General features: G+C 39.7%; 1 protein-coding gene and 1 long non-coding RNA gene across 4 annotated transcripts in view; one reads left to right on the top strand and one right to left on the bottom strand.

Moving 5' to 3' along the window:
• LOC129432062 (uncharacterized) overlaps nt 1-23,131 on the bottom strand; it is a 139,267-nt gene that overhangs the window by 35,830 nt on the left and 80,306 nt on the right. For both annotated transcript variants that reach the window (XR_008639996.2, XR_012368339.1), the window contains exon 6: nt 13,364-13,485. This is a non-coding gene — a long non-coding RNA (uncharacterized lncRNA). The remainder of the gene's footprint in view (nt 1-13,363; nt 13,486-23,131) is intronic.
• Nucleotides 8,997-23,131, top strand: part of chrm2a (cholinergic receptor, muscarinic 2a) — a 99,101-nt gene continuing 84,966 nt past the window's right edge. The window contains exon 1 of one of the 2 annotated variants that reach the window (XM_055190262.2): nt 8,997-9,633. The gene's annotated coding sequence lies outside the window, so the exon portion shown is untranslated. The remainder of the gene's footprint in view (nt 9,634-23,131) is intronic. The other variant, XM_055190261.2, reaches the window with a different exon arrangement.

Raw genomic sequence — 23,131 nt, 5'->3', positions numbered from 1 at the left:
TTGTTGTCTTTTTAACCCCTTATCTATTGGATCCTGCATAATACCAGAGGTACTTCACCTGTAAACATTAAATGCAGCTGAAGATGAGATGTATTACTGATGTAAAATGAGCAGATCTGACTGCTGTAGGGCAGATTTACAGGTGCCTGAGTGTGTTTGTGTGAGACAGAGAGAGGTTAATGCTATGAGACAGGTGTGATGTCTCACTTCTTGTTGTCTGGCTTTGGGATAAGCAACCATTTCACAGGCTAAAAAAGTTTCACTAAATGAAAATCTAAATCTAAATGAGGACACACCGTAGATCTCTATTGCTTATACGTAAAGCTAATTATAATGACTACAGACTAAAGCATGCTAGCGGCACGCTCCACCGGTTCAGCGGATCAGAACGGATGCAAATGGAGACTTTAATCTCCTGATTTCTCAGATTTTTCTCTTGAGGAAAGGCCCAATTAATAATAGTAAAATTAGTATGCAGAAACCTTTTCAAAGCTTAACATTAATCACACTTATATATCGGAGCAATCTAACAAAGTTTTATATTTGAAACAGTTTGAACATTTGAAACCTAACAAACCTTATATTAAATGTTTTGCTTTAAAGATAAATGAATGTGTTTTTCTTTAAAATGTCAGTTTTCAAACAATTTACATTCAAACACTTTGTCTCTCGTCACTGTTAGAGTCATACAATCTTTTAGGGGCCATTTCCAGGACAGGGTTTATCCTAGTCCCAGATTAAAATAAAGCAATAAGCCCCAAGAAGCAGTGGGTTACCAGTGCATTTTATAACAGCTAAGGGGCGTTGTAAAACCCCCTTAGCTGTTATAAAATGCACTGTAAAGGGGCTCGCACACCGGACGCGCAGCTCAGCGCCGCGCAACGCCGTTCTAAAAAATTGAACACATTGTTTTCTATGAGTATATGCACATCGGCGCTGCCAGGTGGTGCCTGTCCGTGGTGCCCAGCTACAACTCAGGAAGTTGCTCAAATCCCTGTCGCACCACAGAGCATCACTCACATAGTTTAACATTAAATAACATCATATTTGTCCCAAATCACCAACGATTAACATTGGCTGCTAATGTATATTTTGCATTTTGAAGTAGACGGTATCTGACTCGATGCGACGCTGAGCTGCGCGTCCGGTGTGCGACCCCCTTAACACCACTGCTTCGCGGGGCTTATTGCTTTTATAAAACGTTATTTCATATGCATAGCAGGATTTCATAAAATAAAACACAAATAAGTTGTAATTATATTAGTACAAATATTACTCTTCCGCCAAACAAATGACTAAGGCCTAATCCTGGATACTTTTTTTGAAAATATGCTAATTTTTCAGCTGCCCTAGAGTTAAACATTAGTTTTTTACCGTTTTGGAATCCATTCAGCCATAGCTTAGCACAATCCATTAAATTTGATTAGACCATTAGCATTGTGCTAAAAATAACCAAAAAGTTTCAATATTTGTCCTATTTAAAACTTGACCCTTTTGTAGTTAGCTTTCAATTTTCTGTCGGTCTTAGTACACGATGTAACTACAGAAGAGTCAAGTTTAAATAGGAAAGATATTGAAACTCTTTGGTTATTTTTTAGCGCGATGCTAACGGTCTAATCAGATTCGATGGATTATGCCAAACAAAGTGGTACCGCCAGACCCGGAGATCAGCTGAATGGGTTCCAAAACGGTACAAATCAAATGTTAACTCTATAGGGGAGCTGGAAAATGTCCCTTTAATCAAAACCCCATCTTCCCCCTAATAGTTCAGAACTGGGTTTACTTTGAACAGAAATGAATGCAGATGTCCTCATTGACAAGACATACTGTACAACGCACACATTACTGCGCTGACATTATTCAGCAGTAGCCTAACAAATGGATCTCTGAAAAACAGAATCACTTAACAGAGGAAGAAGTGTGTGCGTGTGTTCCTATAGCATTCCCAAAAAGACTTGGCTACTTCTTTAAATATTAATATGTGAATGAGTAGCCTGTAGAGATTTATGGCAAACGGCTGGATGTGTGCACAGCTGCTTCTTTATTGCCACTGTGAAGGAAGTTCGGTTTTCTATCCGAGACCAATTTCTGTCTCCGTTCAGCAGCACAGAATGATGCAACCTGCACCCAAGACCACAGCGTGGATCTGAACACCGGCTCCAGGATAAACATTTACATACATATTCACCCAGACAGTGAACATTCTGTCAGCGTGTACGTCATTCAAAACCTAATTTTCAGTGAAGTATGACCTCAATTTGAGTTCGCTCCTCACGCGCAGCTATCACACATGCTTCAGAAGACATACGGAGCAATTATGGCACCGTTATGGTGATTTTTGTAACCTGACAATGCCAAACATCTTACAACATTTGTTCTACAAGCGTTTGAAGCATGAGGGTGAATAAACTATTTCAATTTTATTCCTTTAACCTTCAAACAACCAAACTAACCTAAAACTTGTGACCTGAATATAAATAACTAGGTTTAAAAGAGCTATAAGACCCAGTGCCGTGTTATTACTCTTCACAAATACAAATCCATTTGGAGACATTTAGAGGTGAAGTTGTGTCTAAATGAGGGATTTTAAAGCAATTCAGAAGGAGCATCTCTCTCTCTCTCTCTCTCTCTCTCTCTCTCTCTCTCTCTCTCTCTTTATAAACGTGTGTGTGTCTGTGTTTATGGAGTGTTGTTTATTTGTGTTTTGCTTTCTTATGGCAGACATCGATCAGGCTCTTCTCTAATCCGCTGCACTGTTTACTGCCGCTAAAAGGCAAGAATTAAGCTGCACTTGAACACGTCACAGAGAGAAAGAGAGAGACTCCGGAGACACATTGATGGAGCATGTGGATCATCCGCAGGTTTGCACGACTTCTCCCCAGGGTTCCATTCAGACTGAGAGACATTAGTGTGTGTGTGTGTGTGTGTGTGTGTGTGTGTGCCCGCGTAGATGCGTGTGTGTGTGTGTGTGTGTGTGTGTGTGTGTGTGTGTGTGTGTGTGTGTGTGTGTGTGTGTGTGTGTGTGTGTGTGTGTGAGCGGCCCACTCATAAACCTTACACAGACACATGCAGATGAGATTGAATATTATTAAACCTATTTGTTATACAAGAAACGCAGTCAACTGCAGTCAAATGCAAGATTTTTTCTTTTTCTGAATAAAATTGCATGATGCTCAGATGAGGTGGAGGCTCAACCTGACAGGGTTGTCACGGTGTTGATACAGTAGCGTGGTTACTATAGGGCATTATTATAGGGTTACTATTCATTGAACGCGGTTGAACTTCCAATCTCTATTTGTTTAATTGTCTGGCTAGTGGCTTAACTAAACCCTGGAACAAATACCTCGTCAAAAATAACAAATGTTTTGGTTTTATCAAAATAAGGGAAGACGGCGATCAACGCTATGTGAAGGGAGGTTTGGCAGCCGATCTGTAGTTAAAGGGGACATATGACAAAAATCTGACTTTTCCATGTTTAAGTGCTATAATTGGGTCCCCAGTGCTTCTATCAACCCAGTAACTAAGTTTTGGTAAACCATTTTCTGCAAGCATGTTAAAAAATAGGTAATTAAAATTTGGCTCCCCCTGTGATGTCAGAAGGGGGTAATACCGCCTCTTAATCTGCACTATCCAACCACAGCACTGCCATTGTGTGCAGAGATCAGCTCATTTGGATTTTAAAGGAAATACCTCAAAACGGCACATTTTTGCAGTTTAACATGCTATAATAAATTATTTATATGGTATTTTGAGCTAAAACTTGACATATGTACTCTGGGGATTGATTTTATATCTTAAAAAAGTCTTGAAACGTCCTCTTTTACATTATATAGTACACATTTTACACAGTAACATTAGCTTAGTGTACTTTTTGATACGCTTTATCTACGATTTGAATTAAGGTAATCTACATGTTGTTTATTTAGCTTGTTATCAGAAATAAACGACTCTGTTGGTATTGATTCTTCGCAGAATTTACCGGAAGTCACGTTTGTTCCACGAAAGCCACTTGTAACATGTTGTTACCAGGGCTTTGAACGTTTCCGGGTTTTGGTTCAACCTTAAAATTTACGTTCCTGAACCGGTTAGAACTAAAAAAAATAAGTTCCCGAACCGGTTAATAACGTTCCATGTCAGCTGTGGGACATACAAATAAGTAGGCCAGGGTTTTGAACCAGATTTTTTCCCAATTGATTCGTTCCGAACAGAAACAGTATTTTAACGTTTCTGGTTTTCGGTTCAATCCTAAAATTGACGTTCCTGAACCGGTTAGAACAAAAAAATAATAAAGTTCCTGAACCGGTTAATAACGTTCCATGTCAGCTGTGGGACATACAAATAAGTAGGCTGATCATTAGGACATTAAACTTAAATTATTACTCTACATAATTTTCCTTAAGTCTCTATCTGGTCATCAAACATTAAAAAAAGGCTACATTATGTAAGCGGCATAACTGTAATTCTGACATGCCTACATTTCAGCATTATACATGAATTAAGACAAGGACAATTTCTGCCATGTCGTTTATAGGCAAACAACTTAAACAAATGTTTTTATTAGAAAAAGAATAATGTGGTATTTTGAGATCATTTTATTTGTATGTGTCCTGTCAAGAACAGAAAGACTGTTCGCTTGCTTTTTGAAACGCGTCTCTCCGTGTATGCACTTTTAAGTGCACTTAAACACACGCGCAGACCACTGATTTATATAAATGACTGGATTGCGCATAGAACGCTTAACCTAACCGCGTGAGGTGAAGCCAGCGCAGAGTTCGAGCGGCCATCTTGGTATACCCAACCGGCAGAAGGCATCATTGACTTCCATTCAAAATCATGATCTAAATTTACCCCCTTTACAGTGTATCAGTCACACAAGATTAATTTTACGATATGTGTACGTAATAGGGGTGGAACAATACATGTATTCGTTTTGAACCGAATCGGTACGGGGGTCACGGTTCGGTGCATGAATTTAAACGGAGAATACACGGTATGAAAATAAAAAAAACTTGCGTGCAAAATAATTAATGTAATGCGGAACTATTGTTAGATCCGCGGGATCTTTATGGACAGCTAATCTGTTGCCCCGCTTTAGCTCTGAAGCTCTGATTGGCGCCGATGCAGCCGAGCTCCACCTATGTATGCGCTCTATCAGAGACCGTCTACATTCTGGCACTCTGCAGTTTTTTGTCAGGTTCACGGTCCAGTGAGTGAAATAGCAGCGACAGCGAGTATGGCAAATGGTGGTGAGGATCCGCCGGCCCCTTTAAGATCGCAAGTTTGGCAAAACTTCAGTTTTCCAGTCAGTTACAATAGTACAGGCGAGAGAGTGGTGGAAAAGACGAGGACTGTGCGTCGGCGTTGTTCAGCAGTTGTTAGGTATGTGAGTGGAAATACATCTAATCAGGGCTCTCAAGTCTCACACATTCACCTTGACAAACACGCATTTCAGTCAGTTCAAATGCCACACTTTGTATTTCTCACGCTGAGAAGTAGGAGATAAATTGTCATGCTATATACAACAGGCATACGCCGGGCAGTTATGTCGAGTTCAGCTGTTTTCAGTTTTTTTAAGTGTGCTAAACTTTACGCAGCGCCATCAGCGTCAGAGTACCGCAAGAAATCTTGCAGAGGAGGCTGATTTAAAATCGCTCTCGCGTTACTCTGACGTCATCCACTTGTCGTTTATTGCAGCGCCTCGTGAAGTCGTACAAACCTATTAATTCATCCTAAAAGCCTATTTTTTGTTCTTTAGTACATTAATATGATATTAGGCCAAAAATGTATTTTAAAATTGTATTTAGGTAACACTTGTAATACATTTGATCCCCTATTTTTATGAAAGATGATTACAAGATTACTTAAAGTGGTATATATTTTTGAAATACGAGATTGTATGTTAAATGCATTTCAGTTCATATTCATGACATCTCAAAATAACACTGATAAGGACACCTATGTTTTTAAGATTAGCTTAAAAAAAATGCCTTCTTCATTTTTGTTTTGCTTTTTTCCTCCATTGTACCGAAAGTGAATCGAACCGTGAAGCCTGAACCGAGGTACGAACCAAACCGGGACTTGTGTGTACCGTTCCACCCCTAGTACGTAAATTATTTTTTAATTCTGGTGTTATTTGCAATGTTTATGTTTTATTCGGGCAGGATAATGGATTTATAAAAACCGTTAAGGTGAGTGTGTCTGCTGCATTCTGTTAATGACACGGGTATAAATACAAATTTTTTGACATTCAGCTACACGGTCAGCGTTATTTCTCTGAACAAGTTTGGGTAACTTGTAATGAAGATGAATGTATAATAACTGATGTTTTATCATTAAAGTCTGATAACTTCCATTGATTTAATAGAACGTTTGGGTATACCAACATGGCGGCGCGGTGGCTTCACAAGTGTGACGTCATGCGCAATCCAGTCATTTATATAGATCAGTGGCGCAGACACAGACAGAGGACAAATTCCAAACGGCGCTTCGGGAAGAAAAGCAGCATAAACAGTCGCTCCACATAAAGAGAAAATTACGTTGTTTTTCAGTGCTTTATTCGCCAAATGTATTTTAATGGTCTACAGTACAGGTATGAGACAGCAGCGCAACTCTCTCTTAAGTTTATACATCAAGAGTTCTGATCTTTGAAGGGCAAAGGGATAATCACATTTGATTGGAGTTGGACCGGACACATTCAACCGCATGTGCATCTGTGCGTACAGAAAATTTTTCACTTAAGCATCTTTTTGCAGTAAAACTGTTTAAAATCACTTAAGTGTTAACATTTGCAAGCCTTTGAAACGTGCAAATGATCAACTTTCACCTTGTTTAAATTTGCGTATTAATCCGCAAAACGCATGCGAGCCGAACCGTGGGTCGTGATCTGTAAGGATCACGTATCAACTGCGATCCGTTACCACTAATCAGTATTAAAAAAACAAACATCTTGAGATACTTGGTAGCCTACAATATTGACCTCTTATGATTGAGCATTAGAGACTTGGGCTTGAGTAGGCATGCAACCTTTTCATTTCTCCGATGAGTCAACGACGACCGGAACTTCACAGAGTCATATTGCACAGAAATCTTTATTAAAGAACAAAAAAATAACGGTATTAACCCAGTTACCATTATTTTAAATAAACGATTCTGTTCCGCAACATATATTTTTTGAAAGCTTCTGGTTTCGGTTTCGTTCCGTGAACTGGTTCAAAGCCTTGGTTGTTACTGCTGAAACAGTCTACTGTATATGCAACTGATGTTGCTACCCAAGTCTTAAGATGACCGAAGTCAAAAAAGCAAATTCTACGATATTCAGTTTTGTTCGATTTTTGCACTTTATTGTCTATAGGGCAATAAAATCTATTGCAAACAGTGCAGGACCAAACTTTAATACTTTAGATTAGAGGTTTGTTTGAATCCCTAACCTTATCCCTAAGTTTGAATCCCTAAGCCTTAGCAAACAACACCACTATGTTAATGCAAGACCGTCTCACACTCAGACACAAGGCTTACTTACAGCCATAACAGGTCCCAAAAATTCCTTTCATGATTTCTATTAGTCCTGATCTCCAACTGATCCCTTAGCCCCCGGTGAGAGTGACAGACGGTTGACAGACAGTCCATTTAAACTGAGACAATCACACAATCATTCCGCCTGTCTTTTCCTCTCTGTCTCTCTCATTCCTACATTCTGGATTTCTCAGGCTGCAGACAAAGCTATCGCTGTGAGAGGAACAGCACTGATTGTACGCAGGCATTGTGTGCTTCGTCTTGACTAAATGAGAGGCGCCGAGCTGTAAAAACAGAGGCTCTTCTATTAGCAGCTGTCAATTAATCGGACTGCGGCTGTACAGACGTACGTATCCTTCACACAGACACCGTCGGCCTCGGCTCGACAGCGTGGGCTAAATTGGCAACGTGAAATAATGCAGATATGCGGTGGAGAATCAAAAACCACGGGCGCTAATTAAACGCAGAGATCAAACTAACAACTTTGTCTCTTACTCATCAAACTCTCAAACACTTCTTTTCCCCGCTCATTAAACAAATACAACACAACATCATTAATGAAAAACACAATGTCTTTCTATCACTGCCAGCACTTACATGTTACGCATGTTTGAACACACATTTAACAGACAAACTACATCGAGTCAATTTATTGACATGATGTGGATAGAGAATGAGTTCAGTGTACGACTGCAGACACTGAGCATTTAACAACCAGACATAAACCACACACACACAATGATTTTACATAGACAGAGAGAGAGAGAGAGAGAAAGAGAGAGAGAATTCTCCAGTAGATGTCAGTATAATCTTCACATCTTAAAGCACTCTGCAATCTATGTCAGGTGCATTCATGCTTAAAAAACCCATCAAATGCACACAGACACACAACACAGTGGTTGTATCATGTTTCAGTGTTTAGATATATCAGTGCAATACTGGATTATTATCAAATGCACGTATTGGTACTGGGAAGTCCAAGTGGTTTGGTAGTTTCCAAATGTATACGTTCCTATTTCCATGTCGTTCCTAGTATATTTATATGGTAATAATGGCAGGATGTTTTTGGAAGAGACCTCCAACACCTGAATAAACACACTGAACACATTAGTCTCATTTCAGAGCTGCTTTGATCCTGACGCTATAAACTCTAATCTGATGTTAGGCTTTGTGAAAATTGTTTTGGACACGGTACCATGGTAATTCCATGCGTAATGGATGATACTCTTTGAAGTACATTTTTGTGTGTAAATAGAATTGCATATGAATGTGGTAATCATGATATATCAAAGTTTCATACTCCAGTGGATTTTCTGGATGATGTTCACAATGTTTTTGGACTTTATCATGCTAATTATATTGTATTCTTTGAAATACATTCAATCACAATAGTATATGAATACAGCAATAATCCAGTACCACGGTATTACCTTCTAATACCATGGTACCGCCACAGTACTCTTGTGTAAGGGGATTAGCGTTACACATCAGGCGCAGCGGTACATTTTTCGCCAAAAGGTTTTCATGCTTTAGTGTCGACACAAATCTCCTGGGACGCGCGCGCTGCGCAGTCATGGCACGTTTGAGCACGAAGCTCAAATCCCGTTTAATCCAGAAGCGTTGGAGCGCGTTAACGCGCGGCTCGCCGATCGTATCGACCCACCCGCGCTGTCCATGGTGCTGAACCCCATTCCGTCAAACATAAAACACGAATAGTGGTACTCATTCATTTTAAATATTAGCTACTCTATGCGTAAACATCACATGAATCTTATTTGCTATAAGTAATAAGCGGCATTTTAGCAGTGCAGTGTGTTGCATAAACGCATGTATGCGTGTGTGTTAAACCGTTATACATGTCTTACGCGTCCCCTCCTCGCGTGTAAAGTGAAGTGTGTTGATGAGATGTTAGAATGATGCTGGAAAGGGTCCTCCTGCGTCTCCTCCCCTCCCTCCTGTTCTCCGCTCCTCAGCTCCACTCCTCATTTCCCGTTCACCCACGAGAAGAGCTCCAGCCGTCCAGCATCATGTCCTCAGACGTCCAGCTGCGTGACCAAACGGACCCACAGACCACCTGCGACCCGGAGAGCGAAGACCCCGAGAGCGACTGAGAGCAGGTAGGTGAGAGTCTCCACAGAACTGCGCGCGCTTTTCTTGTGGTAACACACTTGTCTGCTGCATTTTACTTGTTCACTTGGCGAATGTTTGAGAAAATTCTTTACAGCGCACAACACGGAGAAGCAGAACAGATCTGTTGTTTTCATGAGACCAGGCGAATGAACGCGCAAGAAGGAAATTACAAATACCTCAGAATTTTCAAACAATCCATACTGCCTTTAAAACTTTGAATTTTGAAACAATTCAAACAATTCAGTTTTTTTACCTTGTTGGGTAGTTTTAGTTTATCTCACGTTGCTGGGTTAATATCTACACAGTCAGTCGGTTCATCCCAGGTATTTTGGAGTGTGTAATGTTCTACTGAACCAAAAATCGATGTTACCCAGCAGGTTTAATCTCTCCGTTGCTTTGATTGAACTGTTTTGAGACCCCCTTACATGGTTTATAACATAATCAATCCTGAAACCCACTCTTCAGGTCCTTTTAGGATTTTACCAGTAAAGCTTTTACATCCTAAAGCGCAAACCGTCTCAATCATCCCGTTTGCGCACCGACTGAAATCTGACGGGACTCACGCACAAATCAATATAAAATTGTTCTAGATTTGGCTTTATTCAGTCTCTCGCAGTCAGTCTTTTTTATTGTTTCCAAAACTTCCAACAAGGGTATTAAAGGACGTGAATTGCGTAACTGCGTTAATTAAGTTTTTGCGCAGACAAATTAAAACCTAGAGCAACTTTAACACGACATATTTCAAACCCACAATCACTGAACAGATTATTATTTAACCGATACACAATCTAAATGGTCCGTTATATATCTGCCCTGAATAATTCAAGGAAAGACTGTACGGGTGCGTGCGTGCGTCGGCAAAACTGATTCATATCTCCAGCTGATGTGATGAACAAACCTCAATGATCATCTGATGCTTGATTTGCACTCAGTTTCACAGCATTCACACACCTCGTTTATTATCCATTAAATGCTTGTGATATAAACAACACGGAGCATTAATATCGATCAATCCTCGCAAACGTTTTTGTTGCATTACGCAGAGCAATGCCATTTTACGCATAGGAGAGTTAATTGTCTATAATGCGCATTCTAGTTTTTTTTTTACTGAATAAAGGTTGAATTGCCATAAAGTTTAAATAAAATCATGTACTTCAGCTGGCACTTTCATCTTTCGTTTCCAAAATAAATCTCCATTTTCATTCTAGTTCTCTTATAACTATATAAAGACGATCGCGCAAAACCAGAAGCTTTATGACCCCGACTTGACCGCAAAAGACACAAATTAATTAAATGTCTTAATACCCATATGCAGATGACACGACACTTCTACAAAAACGAATAATATCAGACAATGGTTTTTTGAACACATTCCTTAAATATCCGAATATGGATTAATTGTAATTAATTGAAATGCAATTTTTGCATCTGTAATCTTATGTGTTGGGAGCTTTCTAATACAAAACAGATTTTCTCCTCTTTTGCTCCATTCATGGATCAGAACACGAGAGTGAAATTGATCAGATTTCTGATCTCATTGAAAATCAAAGCGCGTCGCGACGCGTCGGTCGTTCCCGTTTTCCCTCTTAACCTTAATTTGCTATTTTTTAAATCTTAATGATTCCTGTAAGATTCACTTACGACGGATGATCATTAAAAAATCGATTCCACGTGCACTCATAAGATGATTGATTATTGCACAAATCGATTAAAAGTGGATTGGGCGCTGATCAAGTGCTCTGCTATTTCAGTCTGCATGGCGTGGATGGGACAGATGCGCATCAGATTAAACGCGTAACGAGGCGCAGGTCTTGGACTGAAACTAATCATCACGCGTGACACTCGCTGGTCTGGGAAAATTGCTTAAAATGAGGTTTGATTGACAACAAGGAGGTTTGCTTTTTCACCAGCTGCCCGTTTTTTTTTTTGTTGTTGTTCTGGTGCGTTAAAGCGCGGGTTAAAGGGTAGATGCAGAGCAGTGCGCGCACGGAGATGCCCATTGATGCGCACAGCGGCACAGGTAAGGTGTGAACGCCTGGCTAACACACCAAAAGAGCTCTTGAAATCATGAAGTTCTGATAGTTTTATGGTTATCTATGTTAGTGCTTCTAAAGTTGGCATGTCTGAACTAATGCTTTATTTGCACAGACAGGTGATCTGTCACAAGTGGCCAACTCTAAATACTGGTGGAAACTGTGTTGATCGAAAGTTTTTTGTAGTGCAACCCTGAATTGTCCCAGACAGCAATAAAGTACTCAGCTGTCAGCGTTGTACACATAACAAAGTTAAAGCTTTCGTTTTTTGGGGAAGCCCTTCAAATGTCGGTTTTAATATAAAATGCATGAACAAAAGAAGGAAAATATTTTCGGTGTCACCTGCTGGTAATATTCTGCTTCAGGAGAGCCGTGCGGTCTAATCTTCATCATTACGCACTTTCTCATTCCATACGTCTATTTTAAGTGGCTTTCTCTGCTTGGGTGACACTAATGTTAAGCTGGTGAAAGAAAGACATAATTATCTCTTCTGTACACACATCAACACACAATAACAAGCAGCAGCCGCTGCAAGACCGAATGAATGTGCGTGTGACCTTTTCCAAACAGTGTCTGTATTTTCTAAACCAGGCCGACAGTCTTTCAGGAGGTGATGGAACCTTCCGGCTCAAAGAAAAAGTATAAAGCGTGGGGCCGGTCGCGCTGACCTCTGACCTCTGTGTGTGTCATGACCGGGTTTTGTGTTTAGCAGTTCAGTGAAACTGTTTAATGTCAGCCATTCAGTGTTTAATGTCAGTGCGAGGGTGGATTGCTCACAGTGGACACAAGTTTCCAAAAGTTTAAAAGTTGTGGAAGAGTGGAAAAGTTGGAGTGGAAAATAAGATGGTGAATATTGATTATGGGAATGGAGTTGTAATGTGTAATGTTCTGGTAGAAGACCGTTGAGACCAGCTCAGAATCAGATTGATGGACAACATCTCTCAAAACATGCACGTACACACGCATGCATGCGCACACGCACACACACAGAATGTTCTGCAGCTTTCCAAGCCATTTAGCAGAGTAAGTGAATGCACATCTGTGAGAATTGAACAAGATGTGAACAATACGAAATAAGAAAGTGAAGAGACATAGAGCGTATGATTTAAATATAAGCATCTGGTGGCTTTCAAAGTCATCGACTGATTTTTATCTGTCCTTGTCAGTTTCAAAGTGTGAGGCCGTGTGCGAGAGGTTAACCGAAGAAGTGCTTGTCCTCATTTATTATAATAACAAGAAAAGAATCACAATCGCTCAGACAAACTAAACAGTTACAATCTCACAAACACTCAACCTCACTGAAGATCTCCTGCGTCTCATCACAATCTGTTTCTCACAGCAGGTGTCATAACCTCTGTCATTTGTCTCTCTCTCTCTTTCTCTCTCTGTGACTGTCTCTTATGAAAAATACATGCAAATTTGCTTCATGTTTCTCCTTTGTGTACTGTATATGCATGCAAGTTGTGTAATATTACAATACTTGAACTGTGTTATGTAACGTACTGTAGATAAAAATTTAACGATATTCCATTTCGTGTATTTATATAATTGAATTAACTCAAAATTTTCTAAACATCAGGATTAGTAAATGGATTAAACTGATAACATAATCATCACTAGTGGTGGATTCTGATGTAAGCGAGCGTCTGTGTTTGGGTTCACAGGATTGACTTTGTTTCTGATCTCACCTCAGGACAGGCACTGACCGACACTTGTTCACCTTCATAGTGTTGTTTCCGGGTTAGGGTTCACCTTCAGTCCGTTGCCAGATTTCAATCCTCCGGTCTGTATGAATATCATTCTGGAAGTCCTACAGGAATAAAGGGAAATTACACACAGTTATTTCCCCAAGAGCTGTGTGACCCTCACTACCAACACAAGCAAAACACAAACACACACGCACACTCGTGAACTTCATGACATTAAGAGAAGGGATACACACGACTCTTCGCCCTCATGGGCAGCTGTCTTAAACGGCACACGCTGAGGCCGTGTTTGTGTGAGCGTGCAGTCGGCCTGTTGACACACTCGGCTGATCTTCATCTCTCCGGGTGTGCGACGCGGCATGTTTGAGGCATTTTTCTACATTTCACATCTGATATTCTTTGTGCAGAACTCTAGAGGCACAAACGCTGTCAGACACAAGCTGAACTGACAGAAGAGAGGAAACTGTGTCTGTGAGAGAGAGAGAGAGAGAGAGAGAGAGAGAGAGAGAGCCTAAAGGTTGTTCAGAGCATCAGTAAAACAGCAAAAGGCCCCTGGACAAACCCGGTCAACTTCGCCTTTCTCTGCATACATTTACGTCCGAGTTTATAATTGGGGATGCAGAGTTGCAGAATAGGGGAAAGGCATGAGACAGCTACTAATGTGTGAATAAATTTATGTTTCATTTTTATTTAGACAGAAACAAAAATGAAGTAGGGGATAGCGGTGCGTTTTTTGGCTTTGGCTCTATCATTCAAAAAATATTTAAGTTAGATAAATAACTTTTTGAATAAACACACACATCTCTGCTACTCATGAACACTTAAAAGTTTGTTTGTGTGACCTACTGTTATCGTACAATTCCACCGAAAGGGACAGGAGTGCAAACGTTACAACTTACCCTATAGGTGTGGTAAATTGTAACAAACAGAGAGTTTGTTCTAACACCTTCTAGAAAACGTAGTTTAAACACAAATAATTCAATAAAATTCTGTCAATATAGACCGTTTCAGCAGTAACAACATAAACAAGCGGCTGTCGCGGTCTGTATGTAACTTCCGGTAAACTCCGCTAAGAATAAATAACAACAAAGTTCTTTAAACGTAGTTTATTTATATAACAAGCAAAAAAACAACACATATTTTACCTAGGAAACCAAAACATTTATTTTCGACAAAGCATTTGCTAAAGAGATCAGTTTAGTAACTAGTCAGACCATTAAAAAAACGAAATCGGAAGTAAGGTTCGGATCCAGACGTGTATCACGTGCGTCCGATGAAACTGTCTATACTAAAGGTGGATATTGTTTAGTGATAGACTGATATATCGGCCGGCCAATATATCGGGGCGATTTTATGTGTATCGGCATTAGCCGATACGTGCATCAGGCATCAGCCGATACGTGGCTGCTGTGTTCGCCGTTTTTTTCCGCCATTATTTACAGACAGAGTGTTGGAAGCCGCAAGTGATTGCAGGTCATGTGACTAAAAACAACCAACCTTTCCATGACAACATCGAACGCTCGGCCTAACAGCTGGACAAAGCGGCTTTTTATTTCTCATTTCTATATTTGTGCTAGAAATCAATATCCTTTGCTGATAGTTCCTCGTCACTGTGGAGAGTGCAGTTCATGGTTCCACCCTCACCTATTTTTACTATTTGTTAAATATAGTTTTTTTTAAGTTCAATAAATGTTACTTTTTAAAATTGAGACTTGTAACATTTGGCATCATCGTGTCATTTTTATGACGTAAATTGAGTAAGCCAAAAGCAGTATCGGGTCCAAATATCGGCTCAAGAAAATCGGCAGCCTGTATTGGTTATCGGCTAAGGCTGATGAAAAAAATTGGTATCGGCATCTGCATAAAAAAAATCTATATTGGTCCATCTAGTTTATATATATGCCTATAATAGATAGATATCCACTAGTCTCGCATAGCCAGACCTTCAATACTGAAGGTCTGGTATTTTTTGCTGCTTTTTCTGGACAAAGCCCGCCCACGAGGCTGTTTGACTGACGTTAAACAACCAATCACAGTTTGTTTCGTCTAGCGCCACGTTTCGAAGTCAGTCATTGAAATAACCAGCCGCAACCGAATAGCATCTAAATAAACAACATTACTTACCATAGAACAACGTTGTGCACTTCATCAACAGCCACACCAATGAGACGCTCCCGTTAAACGTCTGTTTGAAGTATATCTCTCCACTTTTTAACACATACAAGCAATTCAGCAGAACCGAATTATTTGACTTCACTAACTGCCTCAAGCAAAACTCTTGGATGTCTTTAAGAGAGTCTATGCCGCGGACTTTGCATATTTTTGAGAATACAATGTTTAGCTGATCATGATAACTGCTCATTATTAACTACGTGAACACGACTGATTCTCTTCCTCAATGGAACGTCAGAGTTTGTTTTCCAGGGACCAAAACTAATCGCGACACTCGCCTCTCCTGGTAATCCGGTTTATTTCAACCAATCAAAGACGACTTCGACATTCCCACAGGGTTTCCAGAAAAGTGTACGGTAAACATCAGACGTTTAGCCAACATTCTGTGGGCGTGACGTCTGAGGCTGAGACTAGATATCCACCCATTCATCCATGCATGATCCTTCATCTAACCATCCTTGTATTATGCATCAATGCATATAAATAGCTGTACAGTAAATTTGTCAGTTATTTCCCATGATGATATATTAACAGTTGTTAACATTGTTTTCATTTCATTATCATTGTATACCCGAGGCTTTATAGTAACTGTGTTACAACTAACCCCGCTGTGTAAAAATGTTTTCAATCCCATCAGTTACTAGGAGTTGCTGACATGTTTCAAAATGCTGTTATGTTTTAGTTAACAAAACAGTGATTAAATAAATATAAGATTAGATTTGGTGACTTAGACCCAACTCAGAAATCGAAAAAACACAAGATGAAGAAATTTACATGTCTCCACAACACTCTTTGTTCGATATCTGAACCAAAACACATCAAAACTTTTCACAAATTCACAGGAGATCATCTGTAGAGAATACAGTAAGAGAAAAAGTATAGATATAGTAGCCGTGTTACAATTAACCCCATGTTAGTTTGTTCCCCGCTCACCCCTACATAAATGGAAAAGTTTGTTCAACACATTGCAAGCGTGCACAATTAACATGAGCATTAACAATACTATAAAAATCAGTAGATGTAGGTCAGATAAGCAGATTTTAGACATGAAAAGATTTAGAGACAAATTTCAAAAGGGACCTAAATCAGATCAGATCTCACGTGTGTTTCTTACACGTGTACAATAAGATCTGTTATCAGTAAAATCTGATAGTGTACATTTGGTCTGTCTCTTGCTTGCTTCTTTCTTTATTTGGCAAAACACCACAGGCAGCTGTATATATATACACACACACTCACCTAAAGGATTATTAGGAACACCATACTGTACTAATACTGTGTTCGACCCCCTTTCACTTTCAGAACTGCCTTAATTCTACGTGGCATTGATGCAACAAGGTGCTGAAAGCTTTCATTAGAAATGTTGGCCCATATTGATAGGATAGCATCTTGCAGTTGATGGAGATTTGTGGGATGCACATCCAAGGCACGAAGCTCCCGTTCCACAACATCCCAAAGATGCTCTATTGGGTTGAGATCTGGTCACTGTGGGGGCCATTTTAGTACAGTGAACTTATTGTCATGTTCAAAAAACCAATTTGAAATGATTCGAGCTTTTTGACACGATGCATTATCCTGCTGGAAGTAGCCATCAGAGGATGAGAACATGGTGGTCATAAAGGGATGGACATGGTCAGAAACAATGCTCAGGTAGGCCGTGGCATTTAAACGATGCCCAATTGGCACTAAGGGGCCTAAAGTGTGACAAGAAAACATCCCCCACACCATTACACAACAAGGCATGATGGATCCATGTTCTCATTCTGTTTATGTCAAATTCTGACTCTACAATCTGAATGTCTCAACAGAAATCGAGACTCATCAGACCAGGCAACATTTTTCCAGTCTTCAACTGTCCAATTTTGGTGAGCTCGTGAAAATTGTAGCCTCTTTTTCCTATTTGTAGTGGAAATGAGTGGTACCCAGTGAGGTCTTCTGCTGTTGTAGCCCATCTGCCTCAAGATTGTGCGTGTTGTGGCTTCACAAATGCTTTGCTGCATACCTCGGTTGTAACGAGTGGTTATTTCAGTCAAATTTGCTCTTCTATCAGCTTGAATCAGTCGGCCCATTCTCCTCTGACCTCTAGTATCAACAAGGCTTTTTTTTCACAGTACTGCCGCATACTGGATGTTTTTCCCTTTTCACACCATTCTTTGTAAACCCTAGAAATGGTTGTGCGTGAAAATCCAAGTAACTGAGCAGATTGTGAAATACTCAGACCGGCACGTCTGGCACCAACAACCATGCCACGCTCAAAATTGCTTAAATCACCTTTCTTTCCCATTCTGATGTTCAGTTTGGAGTTCAGGAGATTGTCTTGACCAGGACCACACCCCTAAATGTATTGAAGCAACTGCCATGGTTGATTAGATAATTGCATTAATAAGAAATTGAACGGGTATATATACATACTCCAATTGTAATGTGTTTAGATTCAGACATTTCTGCTCTATGTGTGAATTTTTTTAAATTGAATCTGATCAATTATATTAAGCATGAAGAAAAATCCTGTATTCACATTCAGCAATTCCCACTTATTGACTCCTATAAATCTACCTGGTTTAATAAGCACTCTGACTTGTTTGATACAGGCTTAAGGTTAGTTTAGAACAGGATCAAGAGTGGTTTAATGTGGGTTTAGGACTGGATCGAGTACATATTGTCAGACCGTCCACCGGGCTTCAGTATTCATGGCCGGCATTTATTCTTCATTTAAAGTGCATAAAGAGATCTAAGAGAGCTGGACACAACCCAACACAAGGTCATCAACCTGCTTTCCTCTGCGTGTTATAGAAATCAATACAACACACACACATCTCCTACTCTCTCTCTCTCTCTCTCTCTCTCTCTCTCTCTCTCTCTCTCATGGGTGGATTATTTTGGCTTTGAGAGCAAAGTTGCTTGTGCATGCTGTACAATTTTGCCGTATTGTCCATCTTTTAAGAATTAACACAGACAGTACCAAAGATACAGTAAGAAGGAAATTGAAAGCAAGAGAGACAAATGAGTGTAAAGCGTTTTAAGATCAGAACAGCACGACAGCAAACAGTGGGCACATGAAAATCCCCATTTATTTGAATGGAAGTATAATGTTACTTAAAGTTTAGCATGAGGAAAACGCACAGTGAGATTTTCCTTAGACGGTTACTCGGTTAACATTAACATTCACACTGCAGAGAACGCAACACCCTAAAGCCACATTATAATTTGAATTTAGACATTTTATGATGCAAATGCATGCAACATTGAGCTTGTATAGCTAGAAGCTTTCATGATCTCGCGCGCTTCAGGCATTACGTGCGATAGCATCGACACATTGAAGTGCACACACACCGCAAACCAAAGCAACAGCTGTTATTCAAGAGCAGGTGAGGCAGACAGATGGACCTGTGGTTCTATAGGACAGAGGAACCTCATGAGACCCCATCCCAGAAACATTTACATTCCTCACACACTCCTCCATTCTAATTACACAACCCGTCCTGATGTGCTTCTCCTGAGAGCCTCTATCCAATTATCTATCTGCTATAGCAATTCATCTCTTTCTCTCTCCATCTACTACACCTCCAGACATTCAGTCGCTCATTTCCTCCACCGCCTCATTACTGAGCGAGGGTCTATGGCTGAGTGTTAGACAGAAGGATCTCTCTCTCTCTCTTCCCTTTAGGATTTCATCTGTGAAATGATAAGAGTAATGTCCAGATAAAACAGTGTTTAATAAAACTATATTCAGAAGGGAATGTTTGACCTGCACTCACTGCAGTCTGTGTGTGAACACTGGAAAGAATTGAAAACACTTTAAAGGGAAAGTTCAGTCAAACATAAACGTTTGTCACCTTGAGCTCACCCTCGGGTAATATTGCACGGGTTTCTCTCGAGGAACTCGATGAAAAAAATCTCTGAGGTGTCTTTCCCCTTACAATTACAAGAGACAACAAACACTTTCGATGGCTGGAAATGTTTTATAGAGTATTTCTTCAGGAGTCTTGGTGCACATAGACTGCTTACATTTTAATGTTTTACTTTTAATAGTATCCACCTGTTTCATGACGTAAATGTGGACGCCGCCATCTTTGAGCTTTCCGGTTTATGACTTCTGGTGAGCCACTAAAGCAGTGGTCTCAAACTCCCGGCCCGCGGGCCATTTGCGGCCCGCCCTCCCCCTCTCTGCGGCCCGCGTCACCTTTCAAAAATATAACATAATCTGGCCCGCAGAAAGATTTTTATTCACTTTGTTTTATTTTTGATTTAAACGTTCAAGTGTTCGTTCACATGTCGCGTCTAACAACGCGTTAAAACGAGTCAAAGCATTACTTTCCAAAGTGCTCGGGAGCGGAAGTTGCGCTCCGTGGCGTGGGTAGCGTCACCCGTTGCTACGCAGCCATGAACCGCACGCGCTCCGTGATGTCGAGGATAACGGAATGCGTGATCAGATTTTAATTCCTCATCTGAACCTCGCGTCAATCATATGATTGTCACCATGCGATCAGTCAATCTGGTCGGGACTTTGTATGTTTGTCTAGAGAAGATTTGTTACTTCCGGGTGGATACTCAGCTGGGTAGGGTTGCACCAGTCGTTCGTAAGTTCTTACTTAAACTGGGACGTAAAGTCCAAACTAGAGGCTTAGTAACTACTAGCTAGTTTATAACTAACTCTTTACTTAATTCGGTTGCACCACTTGTTCTTAAGGCAGAACGTAGCTAGTAGATCGTAAGCTCTCCATAAAGTAATGCGTTGTCGCATAGAATGACGTTTATTTTCCTTAACCCAATCACAAGCCTTATAATGGGCAAACAGGAAATAGTCTGAACAGTACGTAATTTCAAACTTATTCTTGTCTCGCCTAAACTGAAAGTTAAAAAAAGACGTTAAAGCATATGTTATCGAACTCAAAACATTACACTTTTAATTGAAAATATATATCCCACACATGGAAGAGAAAATAAACAGGAAGAAATTTTAAATCTTATTTTAATTGATGGATACACAGAAAATTAAACAGTTCTTGAAAACTCGTTGACAAATTTGCGGCTCTTCATAATTAATACGAGCTCATCGATTTTATATAATCTGGATGACATCTTATTCCAAACGTTATTCATGGACAGAGGCTTCCGTAAATATTTAGTTACAACGTATTGTTACGTTTAAACTAAGTTTAATGGTGCAACGCAAAAACATTTAGTAGTGCATAAGTTGTAACTTAGTGCCCATTTACGTGGTAACTAAGCTACGTTGTAACTTACGCACAGCTGGTGCAACCGGCCCCTGTTACTGAGAGAAGATCGAGCTGCGGTGGGGTTAGTTCACCTCACGTTACAGCATCTAATGGAGACACCGCATAGAGAGGCACAGCGGTATATGTAATGCAACACATTTTAAACTACAGATAAGAAAAAGAGCCATCAAAGTGCCCAGGTTAAGAAAAGATGAGGAGAAATGTACAGAAGACAAAAGTACAGGTCCGTAGCCAGCCTATTGAAAGGGGGGGTTCTTTTTTTCAAAAGGGGACCTTTTTTGCAATTTTTCCTCCTCCTTTTGTATTTAATTATGAGCAGGGCCGTACGCAGGACTTTATAAATACAGAGGTCCATATATGTATTTTTCTAGGTCATGCACCCCAGGAAAAAAATCTTATTTCTCTGCTCTACATATATGAAAAAAAATCAGAAAACCAAAGAATCAAATAACTATAGATTTCAAACCATGTCAGTATGCAGAAGATTTGTGTTGGTCATTAGGAATGCATTGTAATAATTATTTACCATCCTGGGCACACTGGGTTATGTCAGTAAAGTAAACATAGGCTTACTGAATATAGGCTCATTTTAGTGATGCATTTTACTAACTGTGTAAGATGTAAACATAATGTAAGCCTTAATTTTAAACTTCTCACATCTGATTTACTGTCTGTTAATTAAGCAAAAGGCTTCTTGTTAACTGCAGTAACTTTAGTAAAAGTTGTTCAGAAAATTAAAATTCCATGATAAACCTTAAACTTACTTTTAATAGCAGAGCTCAACGGCTCAACACTACAGGAAGAAGTTGCAAGTAAGTTATTTATTGGGCTTTATGACCGAATGCAATAAAATGTTTAAGCCTAAAGATGAACGTGCGCCCATTTAAACTCCGTGCACGCGCATTACCGGTGGATGAAGCGTTGTACCGCGCACGTGATGCGTCGCGTTTTCCGTTTTCAAGTTCAACAGTGAATGTAATCATACAGTAAAAAAGACATCTTAAAGAATTAAAGAGTGGCATTGAATTTTGCTAATAAACACGCTGAATAACGGGAAGTAAATTACTGGAGGGAGTTAAAGCAGCGCATTAAATTTGGACATTCATGTGGCTCAGCTGCAGTAATGTTTCTTGTCTTGTCACCTTGACAATCACTGCGTTTCATATTTCTCGTCATTAAACGGCTGTATAATAGATAGCGTTTGATTACTTACATCTTTCTTGCACTTCCACTAAAGGCGCATCTGACCCCTGTGTTGCACCTTTGTCTGCCTGGTTTGGTTTGATTTGATTGGTCATCTCGGAATAATTTTTACTTTATCTTACTTAATGGGGTGCAGCTCAGACCTGTTGGCATGTGACATCACACTACTGCGAGATCTATTTAAAAGCATACTGAGTCATTTACTAATGAATCGGTCTCGCGGTGCTAAGACGTCACATGCCGATCGGTCTGCGCAGTGCAGCCAGAAGTGAAACGAGCACTGAGCATTCAGTCAAATAAAACGAGCATCAGAAAATGACCGAAATCCGGACCTCGTGGACCTCAATGGTGAGTACGGTATTGTGCACAGCTTCAATAATGTGTCAGGAACCCAGAATATTTGTCACAAGCATTGATTAAAACAATGATGACAATAATCACGCGAAAAAACGACTTGAATTCTGGACCTTTTGGCAGTAAGGGGGGGTTCGTTCGAACCACCCGAACCCCCCCTGCCTACGGGCTTGAAGTAAGTACTGATATATATAATAAAGTATAATATATTATTATGTAGCTTACTATTTAATTACACATAGAGCAGTATTATTATTTTTTTTCTGTCCAACTAGCTTATATAACATTGACCACACATTCAAAAGTTTTAGGATCACTTTCACTTATTAATATTTTCCCACATATAATAGAAAATTCATTAAAACTGAAATAACAAAGAACATAATGAAGTCAATACTATGACTGAAAACAATCCAAAATAAATCAAAACAGAAACACTTACTGATGGTAATTTTTTATAATAGTTTATAAATGTATACAGGAATTAAATTTGTTAGTTTAGTGCAAGGTTATAATAGGTCTTAGTTAAGATAAGGTTTAGAAAAGATTTACTTAGGCTACTTTCATAAAATAATGTATATTAAAAAGATTAAACCAATGGTTATATATTTTCAAGTATTATTATACATTAAATAATAGAAATTAAACATGACATTTACAGAAATATTGTACTTTTTTTAAGTTAAAATAGCTCTGCGGCCCCCCGATGAAATGTCTGTCTTAGAAATGGCCCCAAGCCAGTTTGAGTTTGAGACCCCTGCACTAAAGCTAATGGTAGTCT

The sequence above is a fragment of the Misgurnus anguillicaudatus genome, chromosome 1, assembly GCF_027580225.2.
Source record: "Misgurnus anguillicaudatus chromosome 1, ASM2758022v2, whole genome shotgun sequence".
NCBI classification, from domain to species: domain Eukaryota; kingdom Metazoa; phylum Chordata; class Actinopteri; order Cypriniformes; family Cobitidae; genus Misgurnus; species Misgurnus anguillicaudatus.
The sequence above is the reverse complement of the archived record's forward strand: the minus strand, read 5'-3'. Positions and strand labels throughout refer to the sequence as shown.